General features: G+C 42.3%; 1 protein-coding gene across 1 annotated transcript in view; it reads left to right on the forward strand.

Annotated features, from left to right (window-relative positions):
- The first annotated feature begins 1,066 nt into the window (after positions 1-1,066).
- The window catches only part of LOC120032983 (activating transcription factor 7 interacting protein), a 57,312-nt gene continuing 34,359 nt past the window's right edge, over positions 1,067-24,019 (forward strand). Inside the window, exon 1 of the mRNA XM_038979261.1 lies at positions 1,067-1,294. The gene's annotated coding sequence lies outside the window, so the exon portion shown is untranslated. The remainder of the gene's footprint in view (positions 1,295-24,019) is intronic.

Here is a 24,019-nt window from a genome sequence, read left to right on the forward strand (position 1 = left end):
GAATAAGTTTGCATATGTTATTTTGGCTCTGGATGTGTTTATTGATCACATACGTTGTACATATAGGCCTACTAAGTCACTTTAACCTATGACCAGAACAATTTAGCACTTGAAGCAGTTGAGCATCTTTTTTGTTCAGTCTGGCCTAAAACAAGTTTTACCTTTTTGTTTTTTTTGTTTCTTCCTTTTTCCTTTACGATTTAGATCCACATTTGAAGCCACAAAACGAACAAATCACCACTGTCTATAGACATTTCGATTTTTAGACACGTATGTTGCTATGCTACTATGAACAACTATAGCTTTTGAACAGTTGAAATGCTTAACAGCTACCAAGAGAGCCCACAGATCACAAGCACTGTAGTTTCAGCTGAAACTTTTCTAGGATGTGGGATGAATATAAAAAAAAAGTACAATACATAATTTCCACCAAAGATGTAATACTTTACTATAATTATAAGCTGTTATAAGTATACTTGTGTTGCCACTGTTCTTAAACAGACTCCTCCCACTTATGAATACCACCCCTCCTCCCTTCATACTTCCCTCACCCCTGCTCCCTTCATACTTCCCCCACCCTTCCCCCATCAGAAAAGACCACACCCCATCCCCCTCTTCTTGCCTTGTCAGAAAACAGTCTTTAGCTCTTCCACTATGGCGGTCTTGTGACTGATACTGTCTATTCTCCTAGTAGAGCAGGTGATCAGGTAGTCTGTGAAAGTCTACACAAGTCTTTCTTACCCTCAGGCGATCAGGTAGTCTGTGAAAGTCTACACAAGTCTTTCTTACCCTAACAGATCTAAGAAAATCACGTTAGACATGGTTCTGTTCTCTCTTCAACATATATAATTTCCTTCAACTTCTACTTACCTTGTTGAATAAAAAAAAAAAAAATCATAGACGACAGTATTCATACTGTACTTGATTTTCTTTTAAAGCTACTCCTACCAGCTTTCACGTTGTTTTCTGTCATGGACGATATCTAGTAGGAGGTGCCTAGACTGCTCTCACGCACTCAACCCCCTCCCCTTGACTACGAAGGAGGAGGAGCTGACAACACAGTGGTGGATGACTGACTGTAGTCGCTGAGAACAGTCTGCATGCACAGGTTTTGTTTTGGTGTTGTTTCTAGCCGGTGTGTCCGCGTCACTATCACGCTCATATTTACGTTTTTTCCCTTGGCTGAGTTTGCGATCCTCTGCACATTATAAATCGATATTGTGAGCGAGGAGCACATTCGGCTCGTGCGGATACTGGCTATTTCGCGGGAAACAGGCAGAATTCAGAAGCATCGGTGAGTTAGCTAGCATGCTAGCTGTCTTAACTGTTTTTACAGATCATTCCAACAGTTTTGTTTTTGTCTATTTAAAATGTGTCACTTTCTCTATAAAATAGGCGTTTCATTTTTTTCTGTCATGTTCTTGAACGAGTATGTGTAAAACATTAGCTTGGGATGTAGACTGGTCTTGGCAGGGACATGGACGTGAAAAAAAAAGCGAGGTGGGGTGAAGGGGGGCGCTAGCTAGCTAACGTTAACTGTTAGCAAAATCATTTGAAATTTTTGGCTATTGAGTAGAGAACTACAATTGTTTGTTTATATATTTTTAAATATATGTAATATATATATGTGTGTTTATATATATCTACCAAAATATATATATTTAAAAAATGCTTACACATTTTAAAAATATATATATTTTGGTAGATATATTTTTTAAAAGTCTGTCTATACACACACTTTAATAATAATGTATGTATATGTGTATATATGTATGTGTATATATATGTATATATATATACATATATATACACATACATATATATATATATATATATGTATATGTGTGTGTGTGTGTGTGTATATATATATATATATATATATATATATATATATATATAATGTGTATATATACATATACATACCTTGTTGAATATATACATATATATGTATGTATATGTATGTATATATATGTATATGTGTGTGTGTATATATATATATATGTATGTGTGTGTGTATATATCTACCAAAAGATAATTTTTATATTTAGTATTTCTTATGTATGCTTTGTATTTGGCTGTACATTTTTTGTTGTTGCCCAAAATGTTATGTTTCTTTCAAGACAAAAATGTGCTTTCATCGAAAAACATGTATCAAGTACAAGTGAATGTTGCAAGCCTAGGCAGCTAAAGCGGTTTGTTTCACAGCGTAGCTTGTCGGCACGCTAACTACCATACTTTATATTATTTGACGTCAAAATTTGGAAATGCACACGCCATCTACAGGTCATAGTCCATCATAACCTAGCCCAGTGATTCTCAATTGATTGGTTGCGACCCAAGAGGTTTTGAGTGGGTCATGGGTGTCTGGAGTAAAAAAATAAAATAAAAAACCCTTGAATTAACCAGGTAGAACATGTGTAGTATAGCAACACTATTTTGGTTGATTTTGTGGTCTAAAGCAAGTGAGTTTATTAACATTCTTAATCAAGGACATGGGCAAATTTGTATTATTGAAAATGAAAGCGGTGGGAATGTTAATCCCTTGTCATATAATTGCTGCATTTACTATCAATATAGCATAAAAAATAGTTTTTCAGATTGTGTTTTGGCGATGCGAATATTGGGTCGCAACTGAGACAACCTGGTTCAATATGGGTCCCGGGGCAAAACCAGTTGAGAACCCCTGATCCAGCCTATGTCGATGCACTCAAAATCTAGACAACCCCATTGGTTGAGATGATGTGATCCCCTTCAACCTTGACAACTTCTTTATAACCATGACGGCCACCAAACATTGACAAAGTTGTGAGTGCAAGTCACTGGGGCTATAACAATAAATGTTGCTTCTTGCTCTATAAATGTAGCAAGGAATTTGTTTCAAAAGGAATTATCAATGATAGTAAATTTGAAGGATTAAAACAAATATTGCAGGGAAGCATGGACGATGCCTATGTAGGATCGGGTGATGCTGGAGGGTGTCAGATGAGATGTTGCAGTATTACGACGAAAGGGGTTATCTGGCTTAAAGAATTTTAGGAATCAGACTGATAGCCTCTTTTCAAGATCAGAATATTTGCAAATATTGTCAAGTTTGTAAATAGCCATCAACCATTTCTGTTTCAAAACTAGCAACCAAACAAAGAGCTAGTACTGTCAAAATACCATTAGATATTGAGACAAAGTACTGGTACACACACTATGGAAACACAGACATAACATTGAATGACAAAAGGGAAGAAATGGACAAGACTGGTCAGGATCTTTTCTTTAGAGCCACTGTATGAGGAGTCTTGCTCTAACATCAGCAATAACGTGTAAAATGTATGAATAGGGCATAAATACATTTAGCATATGTCTAATTCAGCACCAGTAGGAACTTTAGGAAGCAACTTTAATGTGACTGCAAAGTATTCCCTGACATTGTTGCAAATTGGGGATCAAGCACATGGAAAAAACCTAGCTAACAGCAGCTATGGTGGCCATTTTGAGTTGCTGCAATAATAAGTGGCACCGTCAGAAAATGTGGCAGCGCAGTGTTTGTGTGTGGGGGAGGGGAAGGGATAGTGAATAGTTAGCACTCAGCTAGCTGCATTAGCCTCCCAGAAAAAACATAATAATTATGAACATAACTATATGATAACATTTTAGACAATCTGTCACTTTCAAAGTCTTGCGTCTTTGAAGAGTACTGCCATTTTTGTTCTTGTTGGCTGTGTATAAGGCATTTTGAATATCTGCTCCCTATGTGCTCTCTATTGCAATTGGAACTTTCTTTCGTCTTAGGTCTATGGAAATAGAAACGATGGTGAACAGACACAATTATTTTCCATAACACGTTTTCATTACATTGGAAAGATTATTATCAGATTAGATGTGGGCATAGGCCTAGAATGAGTTTTTCTCCTTCTGTTTCCACACAGTCCTACAATGAACAGTATTGTAAACTGTGTGACTTACATACAGGGCAGGCACATCTCTTGGGGACATATTTTGCACTGGAATTGGAATGCTCGTCTCACTGTATGTACTAGCATACGTGAAAGGCTGTTCATGCTTGAAGAAACCTAGTGCACCCCTAGAAGCATCGTTTCAGGTAGGCCTAGATGTTTTTTACGCAAATTGTAATGAGTTTGGAAACACATTGGTTTTGAGGTAGTCTGTCTACTAGTGTAACGTAAGGCGCACGTAGAATTACAGAATTAATAAGCAATCTCCTTTAACGTGAACTATTTCAAGTTGTTTTTGATAAATATTGAAACACCTATTATTGGTATAGTTTCTTATATAAAAAATATTTTTGAATGTAAAAAAAATAGTTTTTAGTGTTCTAGCATTACTCTCCCCTCTTGTCTTGTTATTTGATCTCAACCCCCCCTGGCTTCTTAAAGTGGTATGGCCCTGGTTTGCTGTACTTTTCCACTCAGTACACAGTCTGTCTGTGAGTGACTGTGTTAGTGCGGGGGGAGGGGTTTTCCAACGTCTCCTGTGTAGACCAATCGTTTACTGGATAGTTGTGCGTTTTTGATCTCAACCCCCCCTGGCTTCTTAGAGTGGTATGGCCCTGGTTTGCTGTACTTTTCCACCCAGTACACAGTGTCTGTGAGTGACTGTGTTAGTGAGGGGGGAGGGGTGTTTCAACGTCTCCTGTGTAGACCAATCGTTTACTGGATAGTTGTGCGTTTTTGTTTTTTATATTTGTTCTATTGGTGCAACTTTCTGTGTGTGTGTGTTTTTGACAAATTTGGGCTTTAAAAGTAAGTTATTTCAGGCACACTGGTGAGTTAGTTCATATTCATTTGTGTAGAGACTGAGATTGCATTTGTTCTGGGGGGTTTTCAGTTCTCTAGTGTAAAGTAGTTTATTACCTTGAATGTTTCATTGTAAATATATGTACCAGTAGTTCCAGTTCGTTCACACCAAGTGTGTGTGCCCCCTTAATCCACTTTAGTCTCCCCTCTGAGGAAGATGGTACAGTCCTGCAGCCAGTTATCCCTCCCCCACTGCTTTTCCAGGCTTCCATATGCCTGCGGTTTCTGGGCTAACTGAAAAGGAGGCAGAACTCCGGACAAAAGCTAGGCTTAACCTACCTGTCCTTGCAGTTGTCATAGGCTATGTTAATATTTTATATTGGCTAGTTAATAGCTATTGGGCGATTCCATGCCAGCGGGAGCGTAAAATATTTTTGTCATCTCCGATTGTTTTGGCAATTCTCACTTAGAAACTTCATTGGGAGGAAGGATGTTTGACATGTTTTTTACATTTGTATCACAAATCAGATGATGGAAGTGTACATTTAAGGCCCTTTTTTTAAACCTATACTTGTCTCTTGTAAGACTCTATGATCTATGAACCATACATGATATTTCGGAATGTAGACATACTCCATATTTGAGAGAACAATATAAGGAGGAAGATGTTGTCTGGATCATGCACGGTTCACAAAACATCGTGTCTTACAGTAGGCATGTACCGGTCTAAAAAGGGCCTAAAATGGCCACTTTAATCATGATTTTTCTCAAAAATGGTTAGTGATACAAATGTTAAAAGTATTTTCTAATGTCTTTAATCCTAATGAAGTTCTATGTGAGAATTACCAGAAAAATCTGATATACCCAAAATATTTTTCGCTGATGTGGAATCGCACTATTGCTAGATAAACTACCTTTGAAATAATACATCATTGTTGAATAATTACCTAATGTTAATAAACCATATGTACATTTTTGTAAGAACAAATAGGTAAGCGTTCTTGTGTCAAGAACTGACTGTTGTAAGTTTTTCATATAGAACGATAGCATGACGAGTTTCTCCACATAGACACTATTTTGAATTTGGTTAATGAAGACGTGGTTGAGTTTATTTTGGTTAATTTGTCAATCTGGTTCAACAAGACAGTTAACTGTTTGTGGTAGTATTGGACTGTAACTGGTTCGAAACAATCCCTCTTTCACCTTCTGTCAAACCAAGATGTCTGCCTCAAGCGACCTCACCAACCCTGATCAGTCATACCCAACCTGTCTCGGGACCCAGAGTATGATATAGCCATATAATAATATATACCATTTAGCAGACTTTTATCCAAAGCGATTTACATCAGTGTGTGCATACATTTTAATGTGGATGGCCCTAGAGGGAATCAAACCCACGGCCCTGCGACGCAAGCGCGGTGCTCCACCAACCGAGCCACACAGGACACTCCTTGATCAACCAGTTTCAGTGGATCGAACAGCCAGTCTATGGATGAACTATAGAGATCAGCTGGAGATAATCGCTGGCAGAACAAAACCCAAGGGAGGGACTGACACGAATGCAGCACAAATATGAGAAATGTGCAATCAGTTCTGTGTGGGCAATCAGTAGCAAAGCAAGGAACCCCTGTCTGGCCTGGGAGGAAAACAGTCTCCAGATACTCACTTCATCAGTGCTTTGTTGTACAGTTTAGGCCTTCAAATTTTACAGACATTGCAATAATCGGAATACCATTCAGATGCCTGTATTCTGTGATTCCATTTGTTTTTTTTGCATCGTGGAAGGTATTCAGTTCAGAAGTATGAAAGCTCAGAATACCAGTTGTGTGCGTAGTATTTGAAAATATGTGTTATGTACTTCATCTCAATGCGGAAATATTTAGGCTAGTGAGTGAGGCTGGACCACTTGAAGACTGCTTCCACGTTGTGACTGTTGCTGTGAGTCTCTACAGAACTGTCGCGTGGGGGATGGGCAGCATAAAAAATGAGAGCAACATTTCACTCAAGATAGCCTACACTTAACAGGATTTGTGGAGTAACATTTGTGTGAAGGCCTACAGGTCATGTCTAACAGAACTATAAGGTGCAGCCCACCCCTGGACGTTTTACCCGTTCATGTGATAGACATCTTTAATGGTACTTTACATAACAGAAATATAGGCCTAACACCAGCATAACGTCTTGTACTAGCCTAATCCCATTTGTGGTCAGTTAGCAATGTAGGCTAGTCACTTACATATATTTATCTAATATGCCTGTAGGCTAATGTAGGAAACGTATGCCATATATCACTCCTTGTTTTGGATCCCCGGGGCTATTCATGACAGAATTCTTCAAAACGGAAGGTCGGAGTTAACACTGTAAAGTAGGAAGTAGAGTATTGAATGATTCTTCCCTTGTCTAAATAACATTGCTTAAACTGGTTTCAGCAGGTTCTAGCTGGTTCCTTTTACACTGCCTCTGGATTGGCTAACCACCTGATTGAGAGAGCAGGGGGAGGAACGTGTTCCCAATGTGGTCTTGAGTCAATATTTATGTTAGTCTTTGGTGCTTTGGACATTTCATGAATCATTTATTGTTTTATATCCCAAGGTCATTTAAACAGGTGGTTATTTAAATACTTAAAACATTTTTATGTATGTGTATGTGTGTCAAAATGTCTGATGTACAAACTTGAGAGAAATGATGTGTTCATTGTCAGCGAGGAACGCATGAACCAACCGACATTATGGATGAGAATCAGGCCAAATTATAATTTATAACAATTATTATTCTGCTTCTCACAGGAGTCATTCACATAAAGCCATGCACTGCTATTGAATAAAATACTTCATGGCACTCATTAGACCAGTAAAGAATATTATGTACAGTCTTGCAGATCTATAATACGTGTCTATAATAAAAGTGTTCACAGAACCCCCAGGGTGTAATGTAGCGGTATATGTACTGTGTTGCTCGGGTCTAATGATTGCACCACTATCAGTTACTAGTATAGGGCCCTATAAAATCTGCATTAAGGAGAACGAGGACAGAATCACGGAATCCAGATATTAAAACAGAATTGATCAATTTTCAAAAATATATTGAACTTAGTAGGAAATCAACTAAATGTATTGAACTTATTAGAAAATCCATTAAATTGCCCAAATTAATCATAAAACATGAACAAAATCAATCAGTGATTCGTATTTTCCTGCACTTTCTGAAAAGACACAGGAATGCCCCTCTGTGTGTGGTGCGTGCATATGTCTACACTTTGTGTAGCAATTAGCGATGATGCTAATGATAACCTCCCCTGATAGCGATGGAAAGGCTTTCCAAAAAAAAAAAAAAAATTAAATGTTAACTACAAAGTAATATATGCCTATTTGGCAGAATGATATCATGATTATTTGCATCAATCCAGTGGCCATTTTGTTTTGCACACACTGCAAAGTGCTAGAGAAATGTTGCTAACTAAACAAATCTCTTTTGCTGGTTCATTAAAGGGTAACTTACCCCTAAAGGGTAACTACACCCCAAAATCAAAATGTCTTCTATTTTTCTCAGATGTCGAGTGGTCTCCTGATGAGGTTTAAGCATTGTTGTGGACTTAGAATATCCCTCTTTTTTTGATCATTGTGTGATTTTTTGACCTGGATAATCCCCCCCCGGGGGAAAACGGAATTTGGGAAAAAACTAAACGTATCGGGCAAAAAATAAAACATATTTTATAGGGTCCTATGTCTGTAGGCTACTTCGACTTATATTTTTTTGTGGTAGCTGGTTAGCAAGGCATTTCTTGAATTGTTAGCAATATTTGGACTTTCAACCTTTCAACCTTGTGGTTAAAGATGCCAGGGATTTTTTGGGGGTTTGGCAGGGTTATAAATCTAAATTACACATCACAAAATCTAATTTGCGACAAGATTACACATCAATCTTATTTGCCTTGAAGATACTTGAGGAACTTTCGTTGTTTTTTTATCCATGATAGACTGAAATAAAATCAAGCCCAATGCATTTTTTAATGACAATATAGGTATTGGTTCAGACAAGACTTGTCTCTTTTTACCTTTATTTAACTAGGCAAGTCAGTTAAGAACAAATTCTTATTTTCAGGGGCAGAACAACAGATTTTTACCTTGTCAGCTCAGGGATTTGATCTTGCAACCTTTCGGTTACTAGTCCAATGCCCCACCGTTCTGACCCTGAACAAGGCAGTTAACCCACTGTTCCTAGGCTAACTACTAGAATATAGAGTAAGAATTCCAAGCTTGACTGAATTCTAGAGGCACTCTGAGGTCAATGGTCAAGTTCTAAGGAGAACCCCAATGGTGAAAAAGAGGACACAAAGCTCAGTGAGTAAGGTACTGGAGTAGGTCTGTAAACTGCATGAGAGCTGAAAAAGCATGGAACGTCTCTGTTCAAATCAGTATCTCAATCAAAGAGTCAGCGATCTTTCGGTTTCATTGTTAGCGATAGGTTATGAATTGCGATCTTTCGGTACAATCCCCATTGTATGTATAATTATGGTAAGAATAAAATGATACCTTAAAGTAGGAGGAGTTTAAACTCTCTAGTCCTCCTGCACAAGTGAATGTTTCAGCCAACAGCTGCCAAGTGCTAAGCCTGGCTGCGCACAGCAGCAGCACTGGCGGACATTTTGAGTTTCTGCTGGCAGTCCTCACGCAGTCTATGAAAGAGGAAGGGAGTGGGGGATGGGCATACTACGCAGTGAGCTATTAGCTGGCTAGTGTTAGTTCTACTGAATAACTGTAATATCAGCAGCATTTTAAATGATCTATCTTAGGTTTCATCTTGTAATCCAAGAAATATGCAAGAAACAGAAACATAGTCCTGACACCTCAAGAATGAGTAAACTATCTACTACCATAATTTTTTATGCATGTTCGTTTTATCATTTTATTGCTATTGCCATTAGTGATTATAGGCCTTTTTAATTAAGGACAGAAGTAATCTAGATTTCTGGTGGTTAATTAAACGGTCCTCTCTAGCACCCTCTCTAGTAGGAGAAAAATCTTTTCCCCCTTCCTCTGTCAGAATGGTTTAGTCCTAGCTAGGCTGTAATTTTCCATGCAGCTACAGACTGCTAGTGTGGGGGAGGGGTGGTGCTAAGTGTGTCAGGCTGTGCACTCTAGTACTGACTGCGCTGCTAGCCTGTTTTTTTTGCGGGCAAAAAGCAGTCTCTGTGCTGCATGCTTCTGCCAAAGTTACAAAAAAAAGTATATTTTGCATTTGTTTTAATAACTTAAGATGGCCACCCTGGGGTAAATCCCAAAGGGAGAAAATAAATTTGTTTCCATCCTTTTGTTCTGAGTGTGTTACATTGTGCACTTTGTCAGCCTGTGCTGGATCAGTGTTGCCTGTGCTGGCTGTCTTTAGCCACGAGGCTGAGATTGATGGTTTCACTGTGCGCACAGCCTTGCACAAGAACACTCTATGCTGAAACAGATGGAACAGTCCAACCTTAGTCCCCCTCACCCTCCCGCTTTTTTTCTTCCTCCCTCTGCTGTTGCTAGTACAATCAACACAGCCAATCGAATCACGCGTACGACCTCTGTCCAACGGAAGGCCTTCTTCTCCAGACTTCTCCTGTTCAAGGTTTACTTGAATTTCTTTCTTTTTTTGAAGACTGTTGTACAGCTATAATGATGTTGCTCTGTTCTGACTATGATTTTGGCCTACATTTCAGTATTTAACTTAGCCATTGTTCTATATATTCATTTCCGTTAAGTAGAGCTATGCTAACCACAATTCCGAAACGTGGATAATATATATATTTTTAGAAAGTGTTATTTAAAAAAAATAATAATAATGTTTACAGTAGTGCTGTATTTGTGTTTTGTATGAGGAGAAAATATTTGTATATTTTTTCTGTCGTAAAAATGTATAATTTTTGGCATTTAGATTGTCATGCCCTGCTATTTGTGTGTGAGGACATGAGAGGGTTGGGGGTGAATGCTAGAAGCCTTAAGTATTGTATTAGGAGCAATGCTTTGCAACCAGTCCGAATGTGTAAAAATCTTTGTCTGACAAGTGAAAAAGGTCTTGAATCATCATTGGAACAGGAGCTTTAACAGGGATGTAATATCTTTATATCTACCAATATTTTCTCATATTGGTTTCTTGGCTAATGGATTCTTATGGGAATCTATAAAAATAAAGAAAGCGACAAGACCACAAACTGGTTCTGATCAATACTGGGATATGAACACGGATCAAAGCTCATGTTGCGTGGCTCCTCCCGCCTTGCCACTAATTGAAAACACACCTGGGGTTTGAACGGTATAGGGGCGTCAGGTAGCCTAGTGGTTAGAGTGTTGGGCCTGTAACCGAAAGGTTGCTGGTTCAAATCCCCGAGCTGACAAGGTAAAAATCTGTCATTCTGCCCCTGATCGAGGCAGTTAACCCACTGTTCCCTGGTAGGCCTTCATTGTAAATAAGAATTTGTTCTTAACTGACTTGCCTAGTTAAATAAAGGTTCAATGTAAAATCATCTTAGATCGAGTCCAATTAACAAAAGTTTCATTATTCAGAGGCTGTCAACATTAATTTGTTCTTGTCGAGGCAGTGAAAAGTAAGAGCAGGAATTCTTGAAGATTTCTGCAGACCACCTACCAGTTGTGAAATTTAACGTACAATGTTTACTCGACATTGCTGAGACTGATAGCCTACCTTTGCCTGTGTCTTGGGAGTGATCTGAAAACGGAGGGAATTTTCACAGAAATTATAATCTGAAAGGAGTTTCTGAAATGTATGCCATCAGCCTGAGGATGCAGCTCACATAGGCCTAGCAACAGAACATGAGAGCACTCTGCACTTGGATTGAAAGGCCCTGTTTAACAGGAGAAAACATTCACGAAAGACAACTGTAGCTTGGACTATGGCTTGGAGCCCAGCCCATCTCTGTCAACTTTTTGGTTTGACCAAACCTGTCTTGCTGTGTGACAGGTTTTTTGTATTTTATTTTTTACTTTGTATTGCCCTTTGTTAATGATTGAAAGGTCAGCAGTATTTTACAAGTAGTTGAGGAATTGCATACCTGTATACCTGCATAGTAATTTTGAGATGTTTGCCAGTGCCTGTGTTGTCATACAGATTAATTCAGGAATGGGCAGATCACTGGAAATATATTTATAATGCGCTGCAATCACAGATAGGCCCATTATTTTCAAGCCTTTTGAGATTTTACACATCTGTGAATTGTTGTGCTGCTGTTTGGCCACACCCCTCTAGAATTGTTGTGAGCTATGAACAGAACACAGTACTAGTCAAGTACTACTAGCCTAGTAAATCACTAGTGTTTGTCAGAGGGAAACAAACATTACCAAAGGAATAGAAGCAAGGACAAGATGGGGATGAGGAGTCTTTTTTACCCAGTTTGGAGGTATACAGTGGACAGTTTACACCTATTGCAGACCAGAAACCAATCATCTATGGCCCACATCAATCAGTAAATGCTGCAGTATATAGTACAGTGGAGGACTAGCTTGAACTGCATCATGGGAGCTTCAGGAGAAAATATACCCAAACTAAATACATTTAACCTAATTGATCAGCATAACCTTACACAACATTATGTGGGATGGATAAGGAAGTACATAATAACTACTTTGAAAAAGAAACTTAACCTACTTTTTATAGAAATAAAAACGAACGAAACAGCCTGTGCAAAATTGGCATACAGAGCAGATAACATATTAACATGAAGGTGATGTAACTTGATACACTGTTGTACTACAGTGGATTGGATACGTGTTCAGTTAGCAGTGTGTGAGGGCTCAGTCTGGCTGGCTGCGCATACAGCAGAGTTGGCGGACATTTTGTTTTTTCTGCAGTGAATCCGGAACGCGTGTAATGAAAGAGGAGTGTTGAGGGGAAGCCTACGCACAGTTTGCAGTAACATTGGAATGTTAACAGAGCTGTTGTAACATAGCAGTGATTTCATTCGTTTTGTATCATATCAGAGATGAGAAAATAACATGTTAATAATTATTATAGTAAAGTTATGAGGCAAAATGTTACTGAACATATTATTTTTCATCTTCCATTCAAAGGACATTTTGGTCAAATAAGTATCTCAATCAAAGAGTCAGCGTTCTTTTGATTTCTTTGTTAGCAATAGGAGTCCATAGAACAGACAAAGAATGTCATAAATTGCGATCGTTTGATACATTCCCTATTGTATGTATAATTATGCGAAGAGTAAAATGATACCTAAAAGTAGAAGGAGTTTAAACACTAGTCCTCTTGCTCAAGTTGATGTTTCAGTCAACAGCTGCCAAGTGCTAAACCTGGTTGTCCACTGCACCAGCACTGGCGGACATTTTGAGTTTCTGCAGGCAGTCTTCACGCAGTCTATGAAAGAGGAAGGGAGTGGGGGATGGGCATACTACGCAGTGAGCTATTAGCTGGCTAGTGTTCTACTGAATAACTGTAATATCAGCAGCATTTTTAAATGATCTAATTTTGGGTTCATCTCATAATCCAAGCTCTATGGAAGATACAGAAAACAGGTTAGACCTGCCTCTCAAGAATGATGTTTTTATTGGTGTTTACTTTATCATAGTATTTATATTGCCATTAGTGATTATAGGCCTATTAACTAATTAAAAATACTTAATTCTAAACAATTATCATCTCACTTTCTTAGAAATTCAAATCACATTTTATTTGTCACATGCTCCGAATACAACAGGTGTAGACCTTACAGTGAAATGCTTACTTACAAGCCCTTAACCAACAATGCTTTAAGAAGTTTTAAGAAAAATAAGGGTTAAGTAAAAAATGTAAAATAAAAGTAACAAATAATTAAACAGCAGCAGTAAAATAACAATAGCGAGGCTATATACAGGGGTTACCGGTACAGAGTCAATGTGCGGGGGCACCGGTTAGTCGAGGTAATATGTACATGTAGGTAGTGTTAAAGTGACTATGCATTGATAATAACAGATAGCAGTAGTAGTAGCAGCAGCAGTGGCAGTGTAAAAGAGGGGTCTGGGTAGCCCTTTCATTAGCTGTTCAGGAGGCTTGGGGGTAGAAGCTGTTAAGAAGCATTTTGCACCTAGACTTGGTACCGCTTGCTGTGCACAGTCTATGACTAGGGTGGCTGGAGTCTTTGACAATTTTTAGGGACTTCCTCTGACACCGCCTTGTATAGAGGTCCTGGATGGCAGGTAGCTTGGCCCCAGTGATGTACTGTGCCGTACGCACTACCCTCTGTAGTACCTTGTGGTCAGAGGCCGAGCAGTTGCCATACCAGGCAGTGACGCAACCAGTCAGGATGCTCTCGATGGTGCAGCTATAGAACCCTTTGAGGATCTGAGGACCCATGCCAAATCTTTTCAGTCTCCTGAGGAATAGGTTTTGTCGTGCCCTCTTCACGACTGTCTTAGTGCGTTTAGACCATGATAGTTTGTTGGTGATGTGGACACCAAGGAACTTGAAGCTTTCAACCTGATCCACTACAGCCCCGTCGATGAGAATGGGTGCATGCTCGGTCCTCCTTTTCCTGTAGTCCACAATCATCTCCTTTGTCTTGATCACGTTGAGTGAGAGATTGTTGTCCTGGCATCACACGGCCAGGTCTCTGACCCCCTCCCTATAGGCTGTCTCATCGTTGCCAGTGATCAGGCCTACCACTTTTGTGTCATCGGCAAACTTGATGATGATGTTGGAGTCGTGCCTGGCCGTGCAGTCATGAGTGAACAGGGATTACAGGAGGTGACTAAGCACGCACCCCTGTGGGGCCCCCGTGTTGAGAATCAGCATGGCAGATGTGTTGTTACCTACCCTTACCACGTGGGGCAGCCCATCAGGAAGTCCAGGATCCAGTTGCAGAGGGAGGTGTTTAGTCCCAGTGTCCTTAGCTTAGTGATGAGCTTTGAGGGCACTATGGTGTTGAACGCTGAGCTGTAGTCAATGAATAGCATTCTCACATAGGTGTTCCTTTTGTCCAGGTGGGAAAGGGTAGTGTTGAGTGCAATAGAGTTTGCGTCATCTGTTGGGGCGGTATGCAAATTGGAGTTGGTCTAGGGTTTCTGGAATAATGGTGTTGATGTGAGCCATGACCAGCCTTTCAAATCACGTCATGGCTACAGACATGAGTGCTACGGGTCGGTAGTCATTTAGGCATGTTACCTTAGTGTTTTTGGGAACAGGGACTATGATCTGCTTGCAATATGTTGGTATTACAGACTGTCAGGGACAGGTTGAAAATGTCAGTGAAGACATTTGCCAGTTGGTCAGCGCATGCTCGGTAACGCAGATGAAAAACACACAAAAGGTTAACATTCACAAGGCCGCAGGGCCAGATGGATTACCAGGACATGTACTCCTGTGTATCTTTTCTATCTATAGTGTGCTCAGCTGCCCTAATATTCCTTACTGGTCAGGGCTCGACATAAATGCTTGTCCTCTTGTCCAGGAAAAGTTTTTTTTAAATTGTCGGCACAAGAAGAATGTAGATTTAAGTTGTCCGAATGGACAAGTAAAACAAATCACACAAAATTCACAATATCAAACAAGGAGGGCCCTGACACAATATTCAATAGACAATGGCTTAATATTCAAATCAATTTTTCATGTATATAAATAAAAAAGATGTCATAGGGTAGGTGATATGCACATTGGCTACAGCCTCATGTCCAAACCTATGCTGACATGAGGGAGACGCCAGAAAATGTAGCAAAGTTTTAATGAGACTTTTAATTGCATAAATATAGGCTAAGCGGCCGTCATGTTTGACACATATTTGTAAGGATAATTAGCCTAACATTAACATCTAAATGCTTGATTCTGTTGACATAGGCTACACGAGGCAGGGTTTGCCCAGATGAAATGGTCACAAAACCGGAGAGTGAAGGACCGTGCCTGTTGCCAGATCACACACCTTGAATCTGAGCAGAGGCGGTCAGCATTTTGAAACTATTTAACCATAAATGTAATTGTCTAAACTTGGAAGTTTTATGTGTCATATTAGTAACCAATGCTAGTTGGTGCATCTTTAAATCTCGTCACACAGCCAGGAGTGGTGGGTGCGGAGTCAAGCGCAGAGAGCAGAGGATAATGAGGGAAACCAAACTTTATTGCGGTAACCAAAATAAACGCCCAAAACAACAGGCGATAATCAAAAGTGTCCAACCCAAAACTGGGCACAAACAGACAGGGAACACAACACGCAACAAACCTCGACTAACAGAAAACAAGCCCGCACAAAAGCAGGCGGGCCTAACAGGCTTAAATAGTCCTGAATCAAAACTCAAACACGAAACAGGTGCAACCAATAAGACATAACAAACAGAAAAGGAAAAGGGGATCGGTGGCAGCTAGTAGATCGGCGACGACTTCCGCCGAGCACCGCCCGAACAGGCAGGGGAGCCACCTTCGGTGGGAGTCGTGACAGTACCCCCCCTGACGCGCGGCTCCCGCAGCGCGCCGCCGCCGGCCTCGAGGGCAACCCGGGGGGGGCGAGGCGCAGGGCGATCTGGATGGAGGCGATGGAACTCCCTCAGTAGTGATGGATCCAAGATGTCCTCCACCGGTACCCAGCACCTCTCCTCCGGACCGTACCCCTCCCAGTCCACGAGCTACTGTAGGCCCCTCACCCGGCGTCTAGAGTCCAGAATGGAACGTACAGTGTACGCCGGGGACCCCTCGATGTCCAGAGGGGGCGGAGGGACCTCCGGCACCTCACCTTCCTGCAGGGGACCAGCCACCACCGGCCTGAGGAGAGACACATGAAACGAGTGGTTAATACGGTAGTAAGAAGGAAGCTGTAACCTATAACACACCTCGTTTATCCTCCTCAGGACTTTAAATGGCCCCACACACTGCGGCCCCCAGCTTCCGGCAGGGCAGGTGGAGGGGCAGGTTTCGGGTCGAGAGCCAGACCTGGTCCCCCGGTGCGAACACGGGGGCCTCACTGCGGTGACGGTCAGCGCTCCTCTTCTGCCGTCCACCAGCTAGTTTAAGTGATTCCTGGACGGCTCTCCAGGTCTCCTTCGAGCGCTGCACCCACTCCTCCACCGCAGGCGCTTCGGTCTGGCTCTGATGCCATGGGGCCAGGACCGGCTGGTAGCCCAACACGCACTGGAAAGGTGACATGTTAGTGGAGGAGTGGCGGAGGGAATTCTGAGCCACCTCCGCCCATGGGACGTACCTCGCCCATTCACCAGGCCAGTCCTGGCAATACGACCGCAGAAACCTACCCACATCCTGGTTCACTCTCTCCACCTGCCCATTACTCTCGGGGTGAAAACCCGAGGTCAGGGTGATTGAGACCCCCGTACGTTCCATAAACGCCCTCCAAACTCTGGACGTGAACTGGGGACCCCGATCAGAAACGATGTCCTCAGGCACCCCGTAGTGCCGGAAGACGTGGGTAAACAGGGCCTCAGTGGAAAACAGTGGAACGGGGACACCCTCTAGGCAGGTGTCGAGGAGCCTTGCTCTGAGCGCACACCGAGCAGGAGGAGACATAAAACCTCACGTCCTTGGCCAAAGTGGGCCTTCAGTACCTCCCCCTAAGACTCCGCACTGTCCTCAATACCAGGATGATCCGACGAGGGTAGCGTATGGGCCCATCGAATCAAACGATCACGAACACCAAGCGGCACGTACTGAATACCCGCTGGACACTGAGGAGGTGCAGGTTCCAACCGTAACGCCCGCTCGATTTCCGCGTCCACCTCCCATACCACCGGTGCTACCAGACATGAAGCTGGAAGGATGGGAGTAGAGATGGGACAGCGTGTCAGCCTTAGTGTTAAGGGAGCCTGGCCTATAGGAGATCGTGAACTGAAATCTGGTAAAAAACATGGCCCACCTTGCCTGACGCGGATTCAATCTCCTCGCTGCCCGGATATACTCGAGATTACGATGGCCAGTCCAGATGAGGAAAGGGTGCTTGGCCCCCTCAAGCCAATGTCTCCACACCTTCAGAGCTTTTACCACAGCTAACAACTCCCGGTCCCCCACGTCATAGTTCCGCTCCGCCGGACCGAGCTTCCTCGAGAAGAAAGCGCAGGGGCGGAGCTTCGGTGGAGTGTCCGAGCGCTGTGACAGCACGGCTCCATCCCCAGCCTCGGACGCGTCCACCTCCACTATGAACGCCAAAGAGGGGTCCGGATGAGCCAGCACGGGAGTGTCGGTGAACAGCTCCTTCAGACGACTGACGGCTCTGTCCGCCTCCGCGGACCACCGCAAGCGCGCCGCCCCCCCCCTTCAGCAGTGAAGTAATGGGAGCAGCTACCTGACCAAAATCCTGGATAAACCTCCGGTAGTAATTGGCAAACCCCAAAAAACGCTGCACCTCCTTTACCGTGGTCGGAGTCGGCCAATTACGCACGGCTGTAACGCGGTCACACTCCATCACCACCCCAGAGGTGGAAATGCGATAACCCAGGAAGGAATCGGCTTGTTTGGAGAACACACATTTCTCAGCCTTGACGTACAGGTCATGCTCCAGCAGTCGCCCAAGTACCTTACGCACCAGAGACACATGCGCGTGTGGCAGAATAGATAAGTATATCATCGATATACACCACCACACCCTGCCCGTGCAGGTCTCTGAGAATCTCGTCTACGAAAGATTGAAAGACAGCTGGAGCATTTTTCAACCCATACGGCATGACGAGGTTACTCATAATGGCCAGATGTGGTACTAAACGTGGTCTTCCACTCATCTCCCTCCCGGATACGCACCAAATTATACGCACTCCTAAGGTCCAGTTTTGTGAAAAAACGCGCTCCGTGAAATGATTCTACTGCCGTGGCCATGAGAGGTAGCGGGTAACTAAACCCCACTGTGATGGAATTTAGACCTCTATAATCAATGCACGGACGCAGACCTCCCTCTTTTTTCTTCACAAAAAGAAACTCGAGGAGACGGGTGACGTGGAGGGCTGAATGTACCCCTGTCCCAGGGATTCAGTGACATATGTCTCCATAGCCACTGTCTCCTCCTGGGACAATTGGTACACGTGACTCCTGGGAAGTGCAGCGTTTACCAGGAGGTTTATCGCGCAATCCCCTCGTCGATGAGGTGGTAATTGGGTTGCCCTCTTTTTAGAGAAAGCGATAGCCAAATCGGCATATTCAGAGGGAATGCGCACAGTGGAAACCTGGTCAGGACTCTCCACCGTCGTCGCACCGATGGAAACTCCTCTGCACCTACCTGAACACTCCTCTGACCAGCCTCGGAGATCCCCCTGTTTCCATGAAATCTCAGGATTGTGATTAGCCAGCCAGGGAATCCCCAGCACCACTGGAAACGCAGGTGAATCAGTAAGGAAGAGACTAATCCCCTCCTTATGATCCCCCTGCGTCACCATGTCCAGTGGAACCGTGGCCTCCCTGACCAGCCCTGACCCTAATGGTCGGCTATCTAATGGTCGGCTATCTATTCCACACTGCATTGGCCCACTCCAGGGCTCGACCCGTCAGACAGGAGATGAGGAAGCTCACGCTCTCCTCACGAGAGGGAGTTGGACGAACAGTAGCCAGGTACAGCTCAAGCTGTAGTAAGAAACCCTGGCACCCAGCCGCCGTTCCATCGTACTCCCTGGGGAGCGCCAGACGCAGAGCACTGGATCCGGACATCGTAGGAGGGGTAGGTTGAGCTAGGTGAGGTAGGGAGACCACTCCTCTCCCATCGGTCCATTCTCTCCATCATTTGATCCATTGCTGATCCGATTTGGTGGAGAATGGCCATATGATGGAGGACACGCTCCTCCATGGATGGGAGAGGGGGTGCAGCTGCTCCTGCTGACTCCATGGGTATGGTGCGGGCTTCTGTCACACAGCCAGGAGTGGTGGGTGCGGAGTCAAGCGCAGAGAGCAGAGGATAATGAGGGAAACCAAACTTTATTGCGGTAACCAAAATAAACGCCCTAAACAACAGGCGATAATCAAAAGTGTCCAACCCAAAACTGGGCACAGACAGACAGGGAACACAACACACAACAAACCTTGACTAACAGAAAACAAGCCCGCACAAAAGCAGGCGGGCCTAAATAGTCCTGAATCAAAACTCAAACACGAAACAGGTGCAACCAATAAGACATAACAAACAGAAAAGGAAAAGGGGATCGGTGGCAGCTAGTAGACCGGCGACGACGACCGCCGAGCGCCGCCCGAACAGGCAGGGGAGCCACCTTCGGTGGGAGTCGTGACAGATCTCCCCCTCTTTCTTTATTTCTAACGGATATTTTCATCTCTGCCACATGAAACCACTTGGTATTTTCCTGCTAATTGCATTTTAGAACATTTGCGCATATCCAACAGCCATGTGCGCAATTGTTGAGTTCTAATATGATTTTTTGAAACTTCAGCAACATTTTATGCTAAACGGTCTGATCTGTTGCATCAGCCTCATTTTATTTTTTATTTTTTTAAATCTGCAGTGGTTGTATGAATTTTGGATCTGTCATCCCAGAATTTTCCCAGAGTCTGTTTTAAACCGTAGATGTATTGTTTATCGTCCCAGGGACGACAGGACGAGCCCTGCAGGAAATTATTTTCTAAAGACATAAAAACTATTTGGCTGTAATGTTGCAATATTTTATTGGCTACCGAAAATGGCCAACCATCCTCCAGAAGAGCCTTAAAGTGGTAGTGTTTTATTTTGAGACAGGCTTGAACGTGCAAAGAAGCCATTAGGCTGAGTGTGGCCAACATTTTTGTCTGATTCTCTATGGTAAAAAAGATAGAAATGCATTTTATTTTGCAAAGTGGTTCCTTGCGTCATACAATGATGTAAAAATTGTGTCACAGACCTTTTTTTTTTTGGAACAAGTGTTTGAGCTTTTGGACAAGTAAAAAATGGCTAAAAAAAGTAAATGTCAAGCCCAGCTGGTGTAAATGCACATGGTGTAACGCTCGTCTTCCTCCTCGTCAGAGGAGGAGCAAGGATCGGACCAAAGCGCAGCGTGGTTTGAATACATATTTTAATTATAGCAACGAAGACGAAAACACTTGACAAAATACAAAACAATAAACGACGTGAACAAACGAACGAAAACAGTACCGTGTGGCGAACAAACACAGACACGGCAACAATCACCCACAAACAAACATTGAAAACAGCCTACCTTAATATGGTTCCCAATCAGAGACAATGACAAACACCTGCCTCTGAGAACCATATTAGGCCAAACGAACAAACCTAAACATAGAAACAAATAACATAGACTGCCCACCCCAACTCACGCCCTGACCATACTAAATAAAGACAAAACAAGGGAAATAAGGTCAGGAACGTGACACATGGAGAATAATTGATCCCTGTAATGATTGATATCTGCCCAATTTTACAACTCGCAAACCTTGATACATTCGACTATGGTGTCTAAGGTTATGTACTCTTTCAGGCTTTTTTTGAACATAACAGTTAAAGGTCATAATTTTCATTACTTCTGTCCTAAAATGAGAAAGCTAGTCTAGATTTCTGGTGTTTTAATTAAACAGTTTTATCTCTCCAGCTCCCTCTCTAGTTGTAAAAAAAAATATCCTCCCCCTACCTCTGTCAGAATGGTTTAGTCCTAGCTAGGCTGTAATTTTCCATGCTGCTGCAGACTGCTAGGGTGGTTGGGGGAGGGGTGGCCGCTAAGCGTGTCAGGCTGTGCACTTTAGCACTGACTGTGCTGTTAGCCTGTTTTTTTGCGGGCAAAAAGAAGTCTGTGCTGCATGCTTCTGCCAAAGTTAATAAATAAGTAGTATATTTTGCATTTGTTGTAGTAACTTTTAAGATGGCCATTCTGAGGTAAATCCTAAAGGCAGAAACTCATTTTGTTTCCATCCTTTTGTTCTGAGGGTGTTACATTGTGCAGTTAGTCAGCCTGTGCTGGGTCAGTGTTGCCTGTGCTGGCCGTGTTTAGCGAGATAAGGCTGAGACTGTGATAGTTTCACTGTGCGCACGTGTGCACAACCTTGCAAAAGAACACACTATGCTGAAACAGATGGCACAGTCCGACCTCAGCCCCCTTCACCCTCCCGCTTTTTTTCTTCCTTCCTCTGCTGTTGCTAGTTCCCTCAACACAGCCAAACTAATCACGCGTACGACCTCTGTCCAACGGAAGGCCTACTTCTCCAGACTACTCCTTTTCAAGGTTTACTTGAATTTCATATATATATATATTTTTAAACACCTATACCCAAGTTACTATTCTGACTAGTATCTACACTTCAGTATTTAACTTAGCAACTGTTCTATTTTTTGTTTGTTCGCTAGAGTGCTACGTTAACAATGCTTCCAAAACATAGATAATGCGTTTTTTTAAACTTATTTATGTAACACTAATGGCGTTGTATTTGGTCATTGTGTGTTTTGTCTTAGGAACATTTGTATTTATTTTTTTGTATAAAAAAAATATTACATTTTTGGGCATTTAGATATTCATGTCCAGCTATTTGTGTGATAGGAAGTGAGAGGGTCTGAACAGTTGGGGGACAATACTAGAAACCTTAAGTATTGTGATAGCAGCAATGCTTTGCCACAATTTAGAATATGTAAAAACCTTTTGTCTGACAAGTGAAAAAGGTATTGAATCATCATTGGCACCAGAACAAGAACAGGAGTTTGAACAGGAAAGTGATACCTTCATATCTACCAATATTTTCTCCTCTTAGTTTCCCGGCTAATTGAGTCAATTGAGGAGCTTAGAAAATGAACTGTAAAAGGCGACAAGACCACAAACTGTCTCTGATCAACACTGGGATATGAACACTGATCAAAGCTCATGTTGTGTGGCTCCTCCCGCCTTGCCACTAATTGAAAAACACACCTGAGGTTTGAAAGGTAGAGATCATCATGGATCGAGTCCAATTAACAAAAGTCTAGTTATTCAGAGGCTGTCAAGTCATTTGTCCTTGTCGAGGCAGTGAAAAGTAAGTGAAGAAATTTTTAAAGATCTCTGTAGACCACCTACCTCAGCCAAATCAGTTGTGAATGTAAAATTCAACGTACAATGTTTACTCAACATTGCTGAGACTGATCGCCTACCTTGTGTATTGGGAGAGATCTAAAAGGGGAGGGAATTTTCACAGAAATTGTAATCTGAAAGGAGTTTCTGAAATGTATGCCGGCAGCCAGAGGATGCAGCTCGCATCGGTCTAGCAACAGAACATGAGAGCACTCTGCACTTGGATCAGGGCCTTCTTTAACAGGAGAGAACATTCACTAAATACAATTGTAACTTGGACTAGGCTTGAAGCCCAGCCCGTCTCTGCTAACCTTTTGATTTGACCATATCCTCTCACTGCTGTGTAGCAAGACAGGCGAGTTGTATTTATTCACTTTTTACTTCGTATTGCCCTATGCTAATGCTAATGATTGAAAGATCAGCAGTATTTTACAATGACAAATGAGAGGACTTGCCTTCCTGTATACCTGCATAGTTTTTTAAAGTAATTTTCAGATGTTTGCCAGTGCCTGTGTTGTCACACGGATGAATTCAGGAATGGGCAGATCGCTGGAAAGATATTTATAATGCACTCCAATCACAGATAGGCCCATGAATTTTCAAGCCTTTCCCTGATTTTACACATCTGTGAATTATTGTGCTGCTGTGTAGCCACATGTCCCTCTGGAATTGTTGTGAGCTATGAACAGAACACAGTACTAGTCAAGTACTACTAGCCTAGTAAATCACCAGTGTTTGTCAGAGGAGACAAACATTACCAAAGGAATAGAAGCAAGGACAAGATGGTGATGAGGAGTCTTTTTTACCCCAGTTTGGAGGTATACAGTGGACAGTTTACAGCTATTGCAGACCAGAAACCAATCATCTATGGCCCACATCAATCAGTAAATGCTGTAGTATATAGTATAGCGGAGGATTAGCTTGAAACGCATCATGGGAGCTTCAGAAGGAAACTATACCCAAACTAAATACATGTAACCTAATTGATCGGCATAACCAAACAGAAAATGGTGTGGGATGGATGAGGAAGTACATAATAACTACTTTGAAAAGTAAATACAATTTGTAAAAAGCAAACTTAACCTACTTTTTATACAAATAAAAAAAAATGAACGAAACCATCTATGTAAAATTGGCATACAAAGCAAATAATTTAACATGAAGGTGATGTAAGTTGATGCACTGTTGTACTACAGCGGATTAGATATGTGTTCAGATAGTAGCGTGTGAGGGCTCAGCCAGGCAGTGCACACAGAAGAACTGGCGGACATTTTGTTTTTTTCTGCAGTGAATCCAGAACGCGGGTAATGAAAGAGGAGTGGGGAGGGGAAACGACGCGCACTGCGC

Source organism: Salvelinus namaycush, chromosome 39, assembly GCF_016432855.1.
Source record: "Salvelinus namaycush isolate Seneca chromosome 39, SaNama_1.0, whole genome shotgun sequence".
NCBI lineage: Eukaryota > Metazoa > Chordata > Actinopteri > Salmoniformes > Salmonidae > Salvelinus > Salvelinus namaycush.